Below are 15,413 nucleotides of genomic sequence, written 5' to 3'. Positions count from 1 at the left end.
AAAGGGGGGGGGATGCATGACCTAAAGCCTGGAGATTGGGTGGTGGTCAAGGACCAAACAGTTGAAAAACTGGTGACAACCCTGGTGGAGAGGGCTGTATGATGTGGGCCCATGCAAGCCACTGTTGATGGGCTGCAGAAGCTGAAACTCCAGCAGGAGAGGTGGGACAAGAAGTAGAAAAATATACCAGTCAATCAACCCTTAGGGATTACAATGCACCCAAGTGATGACGAGCAGTAGATGGCAGAGTCAAGGTGGTTCCTGATTAGAACCTATCCAGAGGATGCCTTCTTCTCAGTAATACCACCCACTGTTGAGGACAACAGAGGATTCCCAGCAATGATCTCACCTCCATCCCAGGCAATTCCAATCCAAGACAAACAGAGACTGACCAATGTACTGGTACATAATCCAGGACATGTGCTATTCATAAAAGTGGCTGTGTGCTGATCAGCCTGTGTATTGTAAGATGTGTTACTGACTGCGTAACTGTTCAGCTCAGGTGAAAACCCTTGTTAATAGTAATTATCTATGGTTGACAACTGATTATAATCCTTATGACACTCAGTTGGATTTATATACTTATGTGTTGGTCCAGGATGCTGCTTCCTGCATTTGAAACATGGTGTTTCGCGCCAACACCACTGTTTAGGCATACTACCCCTTTATTGCTCTCTAACAGTTTAGCAGTTATAAATAACTACATTCTACCTGGAAACTGGCAATTTCCACTAGACACCGAAAGCTACTTTGTCATCAAAAACTACACCCAAAGAACCACCTAAAATGTAAGTAATGTTTACATTTTTCTTTTTCTTTTCATGGCCACTATTCTTTGTCTGTCGTTAGGGATAGTTTTATTTGTGAGAACTATAGATTAATTAAAAGTCTGATGAAAAAGATTCTAGCGCTAGAGGTGTGCATCCAGACCTTGGAAAGTTTGAGACCTATCGAGGAATTAGAAGTACAACTTCTGGATGCCTTAGGCAATGTTAACAAGCCCTCAACTCTGGCACTACAGCCTTCGCAGCGGGGTGAATTGGTGACATTACAATGAAATAGCCAAGCTTCGACCCTCCAATGGGAGCAGCACACCTCTCCCATTCACCTGTCTAACAGGTTTGCCCCACTCAGCAAGATACCCACTGAAAAGCCTGTTGAAAGAGCTCTGGTTATCTGGTTACTGCACCTGCGCCCTCTAGCAGTCCTGTGGGCAGAATTGATCTGTCATACTCAAATAAATCACTTGATAGCATCAAATATTCTTAAAATACAGTATATCTATCAACACAAAATTTCTTAGGACTACTATAAGTACCTGCTTACTGATTTTCAGCTGTCTACATGGCAACCGTTCACCAGAAATCCCATGCTGAATACTCTGCTTTTTGGTAAATTTGCACAACAATCATGCCTGTCCTTTTAAATGGGCTTTGAAAACATGCTTCTAATATAATATAACTTCAGATTTTGTCATACAAAATTAAATTATCATCAAAGCAACTGCGTGACATATTAAAAAGTATATAGAATGCTAGTAAAGTTATTTATTTGCTTGTTCACATCTTTGTACAAAAACGTGTTTCTTTCCTTTATAACCTAAGACAAAATATGCAATCCTGTGGTTACCACAAAATGCACGATACTCATGTAGCAGTGATCCTGAATAGAAGACTCTCCTTTCTTAGATTCTATGGTTTCTGTTGGGTCATAAAGAGCCATTTTCTTTGAGTGACAGCAATTCACAGCTACAGCGGACAAGGTGTGAATTGGAAAGGAGGTGGGTCTATCAAATTACTTCACAAGTGTTTTTCAGGCGCAAGTAGTGTGATTTGTAGCTGTTTCAACAAATAGAGGATGCTTAGACGAAAATGTAGATGCCTCACTTGCCTTATTTGTTTACCCATTTAGCCAGTTACAGCCGTGCACACAGCTTGCATACTCTTGTGCGTTGTAAACAGATAAAGTGTAGTGCATGTGTGTGACACTGTTTGGTGAAACATGCAGATATATAAATAGTTTTAATGAATGATTTAATTGCCAATACAATTGGACATCATGGAAAGGAAGAGGTATATTTTAGCTGAAGTTTATGTGGAGTTGTTTAGGTGTAATTATAAGCTGGAAGCTGAGATATGGTTTAGTGGCTTCTAGCATGGACTAGTTACAATGTTTGCATTGCAGATCACTGGATGTTTCCATTCACTGCTGGAAAAATTTGTAATCCTGCTAGAAAATGTAAGTATAAATGAGAAAGCATACTATTTCTTTACAGTATTACAGTATTTACAGTATTACAGTATTTCCCCCACCATAACCTTTTAGCCTAATAGCAATGAAGCTTGTTTAGCTTGTTTTTTAACAATGAAGTTATAAAGCTAATATTGTGTTTTAGTAAGTTGTTGAACATGAAGTTTTAGCAAAAAGAATCATGCACTCTCGATGTGTAGTGACTGATAACTTTGTGTGCATTTGGAGAGGTTTTTGGACACTTTGGAGATGTCCAGCACACCTAGTGGAAAATACAGTGTAGCAACATAGTAAGGTGATGTATATGCTCAAAAGTGTTTATTAGACAAGACCCTGCTGAATCAGGAAAGGTAGATTATGACTGAAAATGAATCTCCAGCATCAAAATACACATTGTAAACCACAATTTTCTTTTTGACATTTTCTTCTGTATTTGATGAGATCAAATGGAACCTATATGATGGAAAAATAAGCCTGGATGTTACAGATAACTAGTGTTAAAATGAACAAGTACAAGTTGATCTTAAACTGGAGGTGCACGTAGGGTATATAGGGGACTTTATTTTGTGACATGTGAAATTAGCTAGGCCTTTAGAGACACCAGCAGCAGTAGTTAGCTGTATACTGGGGCTAGAGCACTGGACAGGTAATCTTCTCTAAGATATTCTCTAAGATAAGTTATTCATGTAGAAGCCAATGATATACACTTTTGCAATTCAGAGATTACTAAAAATAATATTGCAGAGGTGTGTCAATTAGTGAAGGCAATGGCCGATGCTCTAGTATGCTCTGGTCCCATCTCAATCTGGCACAGTGAAATAATAGACAGCTGGTTATCTTAACTGAATGCTGGATGTCCAAGTGGTGCTCACCAAAAAATGGGGGGTTTATAGATATTTGGAACACATTCGAAGGGCAAGCCTGGTCTTTTAGGGTGGAAAGGTATCCATCCTTCCAGGGAGGTCACTGCTCTTTTTTCCTGTAACATAAGCCAGTCTTATGACAGACCAAGTTAATTGCGAATCTCCCAGACTTATCATTTGCGACTAGGATTCCCTCAAACCACACAGGACTTAATGACTTAATGCTTAGAATCAATATTTCATTGCACAGTCAATGTTGTTGCTTCACTTAAGAATAAAAAAATTAGAGACAAAAAATTTGTACATTGGTATAATGATCACATTCACAATTTAAAACAAAACACTTGAAAGTCTGCCAGCTTGCATGGAAGGAGAGCATTCTCAAGTATAGAAAGGCACTTATTACCACTTGAACACCTTATCTCTCAACCCTAATCAGAACCAGATACATGAAGTTTTTCAGTTAGTGTTTAGGACTCATCATAGTACAGAGACAGCACTGATTAAAGTAGTTATTGACATTTTGTTGGCTTCTGACTAGGGTTATGTCACTTTGCTTATATTGCTTGATCTCAGTGCAGCATTTGACACTATAGATCACAGCATTTTACTAGATGTTGTTTGGGATTAGGGGAATAGCCCTTTGCTGGTTTAAATCTTATCTAACCGGTCGCTACCAGTTTGTTAACATAAATTCAGACTTCTCAGCACACAGCAAGGTTAGCTATGGTGTCCCACAAGGATCCATTCTAGGGCATTTGCTTTTTTCTTTATATATGCTACCTTTAGGTGACATTATACACTGTGCTAGTTTGCACTGTGTGGTGGAAAAATGAGAGCTCATCAAACACAGACAGCTTTATGCATTGAGTAGTAAAAATTTTATTGAGTTCTGTCTCCTGTATAACAGAGAAAGAGAACTGAACCGCAGTACAGTTCCCCTCCCCTTATACACAGACAGTGGCAGTAATGCCCAAAGCGAATAGAAAAGAGAAAAAAACGACTCCTACGGTATATCTGCTAATTCTTGCTTTGATTAGTCTGAGCGCTCAAGGATTCCTCTATCTCTATGTTCTATCTCTATGGTTAGAACAGTGCGTGCATGTGAGCCGCTGATGTCCCTGACTCACACTCTTATCTGCAGACCGTTATGCTGTGACTATAGAAACATAAAGCAAAGTAAAGCAAAGTAAATTTCCACGACATCTCCCCCTTTGATTCTATATCACACATGATCACACATTTATTCAGCAAATAACACTACGATGTCTTCATGTGGGTCACCAGCACCACCCATCTTGGGGAGCGAAATGTCTTCACAGACGTGGGGTTGGTCATTGGCATGACCGCTGAGAGCTGGCGTGGTGAACACACTAGAAAGACGTCTGACACACAGTGACAAAAAAGGAGGGATACACAGAAGAAGAAGGGGTAGCAGAATGGGCAACGCTATAGCCGCTAGGTTCGCTGCCCAACTGCCCAACCAAGCCGTTAGCCAGTCCCAGAATCCACCTGGAACTGCAGGCGGTGGAGTGATGGCAGATCACATATGATTCATATAATCAGTAATATTAGCGCTGAGATCTGGAATGTAAAAACAGCAAGAAATGTTGATCATTTTGCACACCCCTCCTTCCTTCATGGTTAGGAGATCTAATACCATTCTATGTTGCAAAACAGCTGCCCTTATTGCTTGCTGTTCTAGTTTTAAAGCTACTATGGCTGCTAAGGTGTCATTGACTACTTGCAGTAACTGATAAGCTAAGCCATTGATCTTTTGCAGGGCTGCTACTGTACCACCGCCCAGAAATAGGGACCAGCCAATAGTTTCATCCGGAGTGGTCCATGGGTCCCTCAGAATTCTACCACGATAGTCTGTGCTGGTTATGTCTCTGTTCGCCCTGTGCTGCTTGGCATGGGGAAGTGTTTACATCTGCGTCCTTGGGCGCACTATAGCTGGATAACAACAACCAGTCCAATTATGTGGTAATTCACCATAGGCCACCGAATCACAGACCCACATTATATTCCGATATCCCTGCAGGGTTGTCATGGAGCAATTCCACAGGGAACTGCTATTGGAGTCACTGCAAGTGCCATTGCTGTGCACCTGCACATAGTTGACGCATCTGGACCAACCTACCGGCACCTGCTGCTTCATTTGGCATAAACATATCTCACCCTTTCTAGCTGCCACATGCAGCATCATTTTTGGTGGTGCAGGGTTAGTGGGGCTGGAACAGTTTGAGGTCTGGTTAATAACCTGGCACATAGAGAGTGTCATGTTCATTTCTCCTACGTCTGTGTTTCTCAGAGGAATTACAGTCCATATTAATATGTAGTCTGTGTTCTGACTGTGATAGCTGTGTGTGATTTTCTCTGCGTGTCAGTGGCACACAAATGTCAGCTCCCACCCTTTCTATACAGCACAGATAGCTACCATTAGGATTAGTCATATTCCAGTTTCCTCATAACATTATCTGAATGGCATTAGTAAGATTGGTTGATTGTTTAACTTCGCTATCGGTTCTGATGTCCCATGCTTATTTTCTGTTTTCAGAATAATCATAAGAATCAGACGGAACCCTAATGATTTGACACTGCTTTGTGATGTTTTCTTCTAGATGACGTGTAATCGTCTGCTGCAATGGCTTATTGAAGGCTTGATACCATGGGATTTATTCCTTGTTAGAGGTGCTAAAATATCCGTTGTTTAGCCTGGTGCAATAACGGGAGGAAGAGGTATCCCAGGTTATACGTTCAGATGTACTCAAGTGGACACTATGCCAGACCTCACAAGCACTGACACACCCATCTTATAGGTTTCTTGACGGTTCCGAGTGTCGAAAGGGTACGCCTTGCCTTCAACACCCTACTCAGCACAATTCCAACCTAGTCTGTTGGGATACTGCTGCTTGGAGTTGGGGCTGGTGTCGGAGTCTTCTTACAGTGTGTGTGATGTCATGATATCATGAAGGTGCTTGTCTGCAGGGCTTGGCAGGACAACTTGCACCTGTTTGGATACAACTGACAGAGCATGGTGCAATGACATGCAGTACTGTACTATGGAATCGGTTAGGAGTACGTTATCCATCAGTGGAGGCCCTACACCTGTATTGGGTGGTCTGCCAAAAACCGTCTCAAAGGCACTGAGCATCGTGCTCTTTTGGGGTCTAGTTCGCATTTGCCACAGGACTAATGGTAAACACTGAGCCCAGTTAAGTCCTGTCTGTTGACACATTTTTGCTAATCCCACTTTCAGAGTGCCGTTAGCCAGCTCTACCGCCCCTGCGCTAGCGGGGTGGTAACTGCAGTGTTTCTTCATATCAATACCTAGATGTTTGGTTAGTTCTATGAGGCCTTGATGTACGAACAGTGTGCCGTTGTCACTTGAGATACGCTTTGGTAGGCCCCACCTAGGAATGATTTCCCTTAGGAACATTTTAGCTACCGTTTGTGTATCTTACTTGGTAGTGGGAAATGCTTCTACCCACTTACTAAACATACACACGCACACCAGCATATACTTCTTACCTTCTGCTTGGGTTAATTCAACAAAATCAACCTGCCAATGTTGAAATGGTTCAGTTGCTGGCGGGTGCCCCACTACTGGGGTCTGTGTGGTGGTTCCTTTTGGGGAGTGTTGCGCACAAACAAGACAGCGTTGTGAGTCTTGGCACAAGTGTTGTGAGTCCTGGCGCAAATCAGTACTTTGATATGCTGTCCACGATTCCCCGTTTGCTCATATGGCTACACCCATGAGCAATTCTAATTAGGCCCTGCATGTATGATTTGGGTAGGCAAGGTTTGCCTGTAGGTGTGTGTGTCCAAACACCATCGGACACTGTGCAGTCTAGTTGTCTCCACCTGGTGCGTTCGGTGGCGGTAGACCCTGACTGAATCTCCTGTAATGTGGCTTGCGGGGTAGCAGCTGTTTCCTGTACTGCTTGCACAGCGGTTTTAGTTGCAGTTGCCTTTGCTACTTTGTCTGCGAAATTATTCCCTTTGCTGATTTGGTCTTCTGTGGTGCTATGCGCTGCACACTTAACATCTGCAATTGTTTTTGGCAGCAAAATGGCTTCTAGCAGTGTATTGACAAGATGGTGATGTCTAATATAGTTGCCTGAGCTTGTTAGGAATTGCCTATGTTTCCATATGGCTCCAAAATCGTGAACTACCACCCAAGCATATCTGGAATCAGTATAGACATTAACAGTTTTGTCTGCAGCTAGTTTGCATGCTTCCATCAGTGCTACTAGTTTTGCAGCCTGTGCTGAATAGGAGGATGGTAATACTTCTGTTTTAAGTATTTCATGATCTGTTACTACAGCATATGTTGCCCTCTTTACCCCTGTGTCGTCCTTTTTTGCTGACCCATCCACATAGAGGCATAGGTGTGGGTTACTTATGGCTTCTTCAAAGAGATCAACCCGCAGTGTACATACTTCAGCTAAGACTGCTGTGCAGTCATGTGGATCTCCATCCTCCTCTGTAGGAAGGAGTGTAGCTGGGTTCAGTGTTATACACCTTTTGACAGTTATATTAGGCATGTCTAAGAGGGTAGTGTGGTATCTCAGCCACCGCTGGGCTGATAAGTGTGACACTCTTTGGTCCTGCAGTATTCGGTGTACTGCGTGTGGGACTAAAACAGTAAGATGGGAGTAGTAGCCTTCTCAGCAGCTGCTATTGCTCTGATGCAGGCTGGTAGCCCTTGTGCGTCTAATTTTGCCGAAAAGTAAGCTACCGGTCTTTGATGTGTTCCATGTTTCTGGCATAGAACCAATGTCATATAGCCACCTTTCTCATCTACCATCTGAGTGAAAGGTTTGTTGGGATCTGCTAAACCTAGGGCAGGCAGGCTTTGTAGTGCTTGTTTCAATTCTACAAATGCCTTTTCCGCCTCTGGGGTCCAGGCCAGCTGCATCGCATTCCTGGCTATAGTGGGAATGATGGCTCGTAACGGTCCCTCCAATTCTGCATAGGATGGAATAAACATGCGGCAGTAGGAACACATGCCCAGGAAAGACAACACCTGTTTCTTTGTGGTCGGATTAGGTAGCGAAATTATAGCTTGTGCTCAGTTGTGAGACAGCCTGTGTGTATTCCCCTTAATAATATGCCCCAAGAAAGTTACTTCCTGTTTACAGTTCTGTAATTTTGCTCTACTATCTTTATGCCCTTCTGCAGCTAAATGTTTCAACAGGCATAAATTGGCTTGCTTGCACAACTCCTCTGTTGGCGCTGCCAATAATAAATCATTTACATATTGCAGCAGAGTTGTGCCGGCAGGAAGGGTAAGACCTTCTAAGCTTTGTTTTAATGCTGTATTATAAATGGTTGGTGATTCACAATAGCCCTGACAGAGGTGCGTAAACGTGTAGGGTTTTCCTTCAAAGGAAAAAGCAAAACAAAACTGGCTATCTGGATGTACCGGTACACTAAAGAAAGCATTCGCCAGATCCACAACGGTGAACCATCGACTGTCATTTGTGACTGGTATTTGTGATAATATGGTGTGCGGATTTGGCACTTCAGGCGCCCTCGCTTGTATGGCTGCATTTACTGCTTGTAAATCTTGTACAAATCTCCACTCCGCCCTGGTTTCCTAACAGGAAATATGGTGGTACGGCATCTCGAAGGGATTGGAATACAGGTCGGATACCTTCTATAGCCTCCTTTTTTAATGGGTATTGGGGTTGTCTCAGTCTGTATACGCCCTTTGGTGTAATCTGCACTGGCTCACAATCTTTGATTAATCCCACATCATTTTTCTCTTTAGCCCATAAGATATCTGGTACCTTGCTCAAGTAAATTATCATGCTCGAATTCTAATGCTGCAAAATTAGTTAATGGTACACTCTGATGAGGTGAGGTAAGCTCTACAGTTCTGTTAGCAGTAATTACATACGGCAGAGTCATTCGGAATGCATCTGCTCCTGAATTATAGTGAATAGTGGGTTGTTCAGTGGGTTCCCATCTGTGGAGATAACTCATTCGCCTTATCCACGGTCCCACCTCCCACCATTGTCTAAAAGGATTATTTCTTTCTAGTGAGACATGAGGGATGGAGTACTCAACATCATACCACCGTACAGTTCAGCTTGCGCAGCTACAAAATCATCATCCCAATATAAATATTTAGTTCTAATGGTCTCTAGGTTTTTATGATGGAAGAAAGCTTCCGCGTACTGCTCATCTGGACCATCAAAAACATATGCAGTCACATGCAAGCATTTAGTATTCATATAGTTAAATCTTCCCTTAGTTGCCCTTCTGGCAGTTTCGATCATGTGTTCGGTTATTTTCCTTGACCCACCTTGCAACCCCCACTCGTAGATATATCCCGGCTCCCCCTCTCCCAGCTGCACCATCTGTGCATTGGCTTTGCCTTCTGTGAAGGTAACACTGAGTCCCTTTGGGGATCTTACTAAAGTACAACTCAATTTGCACATCAAATCTAGAGCCAGCAGGTTGATTGGGCACACAGAGGAAATAAGGAACCCATGTCGAAATTTTCGTTCCCCCACCTGACATTGGAGAGGCGCAGACATTCTCTCATGCACCACCTTTCCACTCGCATCCATTATAGACATTGGCTTAATTCCATTAATTCCATTGGCTTGAATTACTGAGTGCGTTGCACCGCTATCTACTAAAAACTTCAATTGTTTACCGTTAATGGTTAAAATTACTTGGGGTAATGCTAGGGGTCCCTTACTTAATTGCTGAGAATACATAGAATAAAAATCTGGCACTTCCTTTTTTTCTGATGGGGTTGGTGGTCCCTTACAGCCGTCCCACCTCTCCTCCGCCCGTCAGTCCACCTCTTCCAGATCATTTCTCGCAGCTTGGCTGTCTGGGTCTGGACAGTCTCTGAAAGAATGTCCTTCTTTTCCATAGTTGTAACATCGATTTCTCCATGACGTCTCTCCCTCCTGGAGCATCTTGCTCCCTTTCTCGTCCTCTCCCCTGGAAGCCACTTGTTGCATCATGGTGAGCATGGCTTGATCCATGTTGTCTGCTCTGTTCTTTGAATTTGAGCTTCATGATGTCTGGCTTAGTCTTCAGCCAGTCTGCTGAGTCCGAATGAGGTGTCAGCATCCATTTCCTGGTTAACCGCTCTGAGGGTGATGCCTTCGTTCTATGGCTTGGGCTTCTTTTATGAGACCAGTGTGCAGTCCCGCATGAGGCAGTCCATAGGCGGGTGGACGTTCCGCTGCCACTGGATCAGGCACCACGGCTGCTGGTTTCCGTTGCGGTGGAGCGGAGTCGAGATCGGGATCGGCTCTGGAGGACACACACTGAGAAGTGGAGTTAGATCCCCCCCCCCCCTCCCATTATTTTTTTTTTTTTTTTTTTTTTTTTTCTGTTATCCACATTTTAAGACTTGCTATAATATTCCCATGGTGTCTATCCCATACCTTACGCTGACCAGAATCCCCTGGTCGGTTTTCCATACGTCTAAGTATATTATTAAGCAGTTTCACACTCAAGCTCCCATTTCGAGGGAATCCATAATAATATACCCATATGGGCAACCACCTTAGGGCACTCTCCTCGTAGTCCCTTTGCATGTCATTATGTAAGGGCTGGTTCCACTCGGACGGGTCATATTGCATTAATTTAGTATTTTGGGATCCCATTTTATTACTCTCTCAATGCATGCGCTGCTGTAATTTAGTCCCATTAATGTATCTTATGTTCCGTTCGCTCTTGGACTGATTCTCCTCCCAGGTCTGGGCCTATTCTGTCTCCTAGACGTCCCTAATCTCACGTCTGAGCAATAGGGGCCTCACTATCAGCAGGCTACTGATTTGCACCGTCGTTACAAAGCTATTTCGAGTCCTTCTGAAATATTGTTATGCTAGAGGAGAACTCCCGAACGGCCACACAGAGGGAATATAAATGTCTGTTTACTTACACAATCACTTGCTCTCTCCCACTCACGGTTCTTTTTTGAAGATGAGGCAGGCACCGCAAGATGAGGGAAAATACCTTCACATTTTAGTATTATTGGGGAATGCATAAAGGACGTCAGACACTGCATGTTGAGAAACTTTCTCTCACTTAATCCTGACAAAACAGAGGTGCTTCTTTTAAGTCCAGAGACAGCTAGGTCCTTGCTCTCTAATTACTTAATGAAACTCAATGGCCTCCCAATCACATCTCTAACAGTTAAAGATCTTGGAGTTAAATATGTATCACAGTCTCTTGTTTGAAGCTCATGGAAATAATATTTCTAGGATTGCCGTTCTCCATCTTAGGAACATTGCAAAGATTAGGAACATACTTTCTAACATGATGCAGAAAAGCTAGTCCATGCTTCAAGATTGGAGAACTGAAATGCCTTACTATCTGGCTGTACCATTAAGTGTCTAAACAAGATCCAGCTCGTTCAAAATGCAGCAGCCATAGTTCTTATTAGAACTAGAAAATTTGAACACATCACTTCTGTTACGATTAGTCCCTCCCAGCTTCCATGTTTTCCCTGTCTTGTGTATTTTAATTCCATGCTGTAGCTTTGTTTTCTCCAGCCCTTTTTTGATTTCCTACACCTGTCCCTCGTTTCTAGTCTTGTTAAGTTCATGTATTTAAACCCTGTCATGTTCCCTGTGTCTTGGCTGTTCATTGTTTATTTGAATACATACGTTTGTGTTTGAATATACTGGATGTATGTAAGCCTGTCTTTGTTTCAAAGCCTTTGTTTGTTAGCCTGTTTTGTTATTCTAACCTTCGTTATCCCTAACGTCTTCTGTTGTAGCCTGCTTTCCCTGTTTTCCTTCGAGTGCTTTTGGTTTGTGTTTCTTTGATTATCCTAGCCCTTGTTTTTGTTATGTATTCTAAAACTCTCCGTATTGGCTCTATGACCCTGCACTACTCTGATGACTCTGGATTTGCCCTTAATAAATCTCGCTCTTCTCCGCACATGCGTCCGCCTTCATACCACTTAGCGTTACAACTCCTATCTTAGCTACGATACATTGGCTCCCAGTAAAATCTTGTATTGATTATAAAATACTTCTAATAACCTACAAAGCAATGGTCTTGCCCCACAGTACCTTGGAGAACTCCTAGTGCATTATGATCCAACACGCCTGCTTAGATCAAAATGTGCAGGCTCTTTACTAGTACCAAGAATAAGAAAATCTACCACAGATAAAGCTCCCACACTATGGAATACATTTCCTATAAATGTTCGAGATTTAGACACATTCTAAATAATTTTGGCTAGGCTGAAAACCTGTACAGTCAGGCATTTTATTAACAATTTCCCATCTTAGGTAAAGGTGTAGATCTGGGGGTCCATGAGCATTGAGAGTTCTGGTAAACTGAGATGTTATGATGCTGTCACTGCAGCTCTCTTTTGTCACACAAGTTTGTTGACTGACAGCACCAGACTGCTGATGTTCCAGGTTTCCCTCATGCCTGTGGTTCCTTCTGGCTCTATCCTTTTATGCTGGCATAGCTAGATCACATTATAGTTCCATAATTTACACACCCTTGTACCTGGACATGCCTAATAATAATGTTTTCTGTCTTTCTGCCGAGGTACACCTACTCCTGATGTCTTGCTGTTACTGAGCCTCAACCCATTTCAGCTGCCATACCATGGTCCTTCCTTGTCACTGTCACCCTTTGCTTGCTCATTGGAGGCTTGGACTCAGACATCTGTAAAGCTGCTTTGTGACAATATCTGTTGTAAAAAAGCACTATATAAATAAAATTTGATTTGTTTTCATATCCGACCACTGATTGGGTTCCACCCTATCATAATGAAGATGAAATGTCATCAATATGCTTACAAATGTTTTTAGTTATGCTTGCTACAATATGAGTGTCTATGGTCATAAAAAACAGCTTTAGCTTATTTCCAGGAACATTTGTGATGTGATAACTTGAAACATATTTTGTATTATCATTGCTGATGCTTAGTTCTGTCAATACTTGAAACAAATTTGTTGTGCAGTGAAGTTGTAAAAAAATGAGAAAAATGGGGGGGACGTGTGCGTAAAGTTGAGTGGTAAGGACTGGATGCATGTGCAGAGAAGAGTGAGATTTATTATGGATAAATCTAGAGGTGTAGTCGTTGTAACAATCCAGAGTCATAGAGCCAACATGTAGAGTCCAGGAATAAATTATAAATAAACAAACAAAAAGCAAATGATAACAAATAGGGGCTATGAAAATGAAAGCTAGAATTAATGCAAGGCTAGGAATCATGAACAACTAGGAAATACAAACAAGGGCTAGGATATTACATATGGAAGCTATGACAGGGGCCAGCCATGACAGTGTGATGAAAATTTGTTTCAGTATTATGCATTTGTATTTTAGTAGTTAAGACTTTATGTTTGTATAGAATGAGTCTAAAGAGTATCATTAATAACTCCAAGTCCTAAGTGGAAAGTTACTGAAACTAAAAAAGATGATCTGTGTAAGAACGGTACTTACCAAATATGGAATGTTGAAACTAGTTCTGACACATGCAACCATGGATGGCGAGGGAGATATAAAGTTGTGTGTGAGAGTCTGTTCAAGGCCTCTCAACTCTCAGTTACTCTGTGACTGAGACTGGGTCCTTCTTGTGCACGGAAGTTCTTTTTCCTACTAAATCTATTTTGCTTTATCTAAGGTCTCAGGTGTGATACAGCAGTAAGTAGGTACCATTTTATGCATCCCCAGATGACCAGATGAATCTGATTAGTATCTATGCATGCTTTATTTCTTGGATTCACAATATAAATACATTAAATGTTCATTCTCTTGCTTGTTCTTTCTCTCTCCCTCTCCCTCTCTCAGGACACGGACGCTGAGGAATGATACACAAAAGATATAAAAATTGGAATCCTTACTCGGACAAAAGTCACAAACATTGCAATAATCCTAGATGCCATTGTTGTTAAGAATATTGCAGATTTACCACTAGAATTTGCATACCTGTTTGGCCGCCTGTATTCCGTTAATATGGAATATGCATGAATCTCCAAGTACACCTTTGCATGGGTGCAGTCTCTGAAAATTCAACTCTACATAGATAAAGTACAAAGCTAGTTGGACAAATGCTCTATAACCCTCCACCTTAAAATCACTTTAGCCTTCTTCTGGTTTTCCCCTAAACTACAACTATCTGTGCACATCACTGCATTTTCTGAACCAGAATCTATTTGATAAATGTGATGAATGGCCTTTTACTTTTTAGAAACTAAAGTTTTGGAGATGATTATAATGTAGGGATGGGCAATTTGACAGAACAAGTGACAGTACAATACTTGAAAGCTGTCATGTTTGGCCCCCTCTCTAGCATCCCTGCCACCTTGGCAACCCTATCTTGTGTCTTTGTTCACTTCCCGTTTTCTTTTCCATGTGCTTCCTTGTTTTGGATCTATTCCTTCCTTGTCACTGGTCATTGTTAGTCTAAGCCTCTGATTGTACTTAGTCTCTGTGTTGTGTAGTTTGTGTTCCTCATTATAGCCTGTTCTGTTATTGTGCGTTCTTGTTTTTCTTGTGTGTCATGTTTCCCGGTACTGTTCATGCTGGTAAATTGACTCTAGACTATTATTATAACCCTGACTTTGCCTATAATAAATCTCAGCATTTTCGTCTGCTTCGTGATCGCTCAATGTTACAAAAATATTTTTGCTATATGCAGGTTTGTAGGGTTTTTGTTGTTGTTTATTTTTTTTGTGTGTTTCAGTTTAGGCATAAGATATACACAGTACTGTGCAAAAGTCTCACCATTAGATTTAACATTTGACTAATGGTATAATTATCACATATATTTATTTCTCAGTCTCTTTATTAGAATATAACCAAAAACCTGCGATCTTATATAGAGGGGGAAAAACTAAGGACAGTGGCACAGGATTAGTAATCAAGTGCTTGGGAGCAGGTGTGGTGTGTGTGAATGAGTGGTAGTGTCCCTCCTTCTAGATGCAGAGCACACCGTGACAAAACAACAAATCGAATTGTGGTCTAACACTTTTACACAATACTGTATTTTTTTCTCTCAGAACTCAGAAAGTTATGTTTTGTAAATGCAGTTGTTCACTTTTTCAGAAGTACAATATATTGACTATCCCTTCTACAATTTCATTTAGGTACATACCAAAACATTTCTCTCCACATCATTCCACATTCTTTTGCAGGGCTTTGGGCTTCTTTAAGAGTAGTACATGTATGTGAAGATATTATTATAGTTGTCATTGTTGAGAGTTGATTTGCTAGAAATATGAAGATAATTAGCCATTTAATTTTTCGTAAAACATCCTATAATACTTTGAGGCTTTCAAAGCTGTCTTA

This window comes from Electrophorus electricus, chromosome 22, assembly GCF_013358815.1.
Source record: "Electrophorus electricus isolate fEleEle1 chromosome 22, fEleEle1.pri, whole genome shotgun sequence".
In the NCBI taxonomy this organism is placed as follows: domain Eukaryota; kingdom Metazoa; phylum Chordata; class Actinopteri; order Gymnotiformes; family Gymnotidae; genus Electrophorus; species Electrophorus electricus.
Note: the sequence above shows the minus strand (reverse complement) of the source record.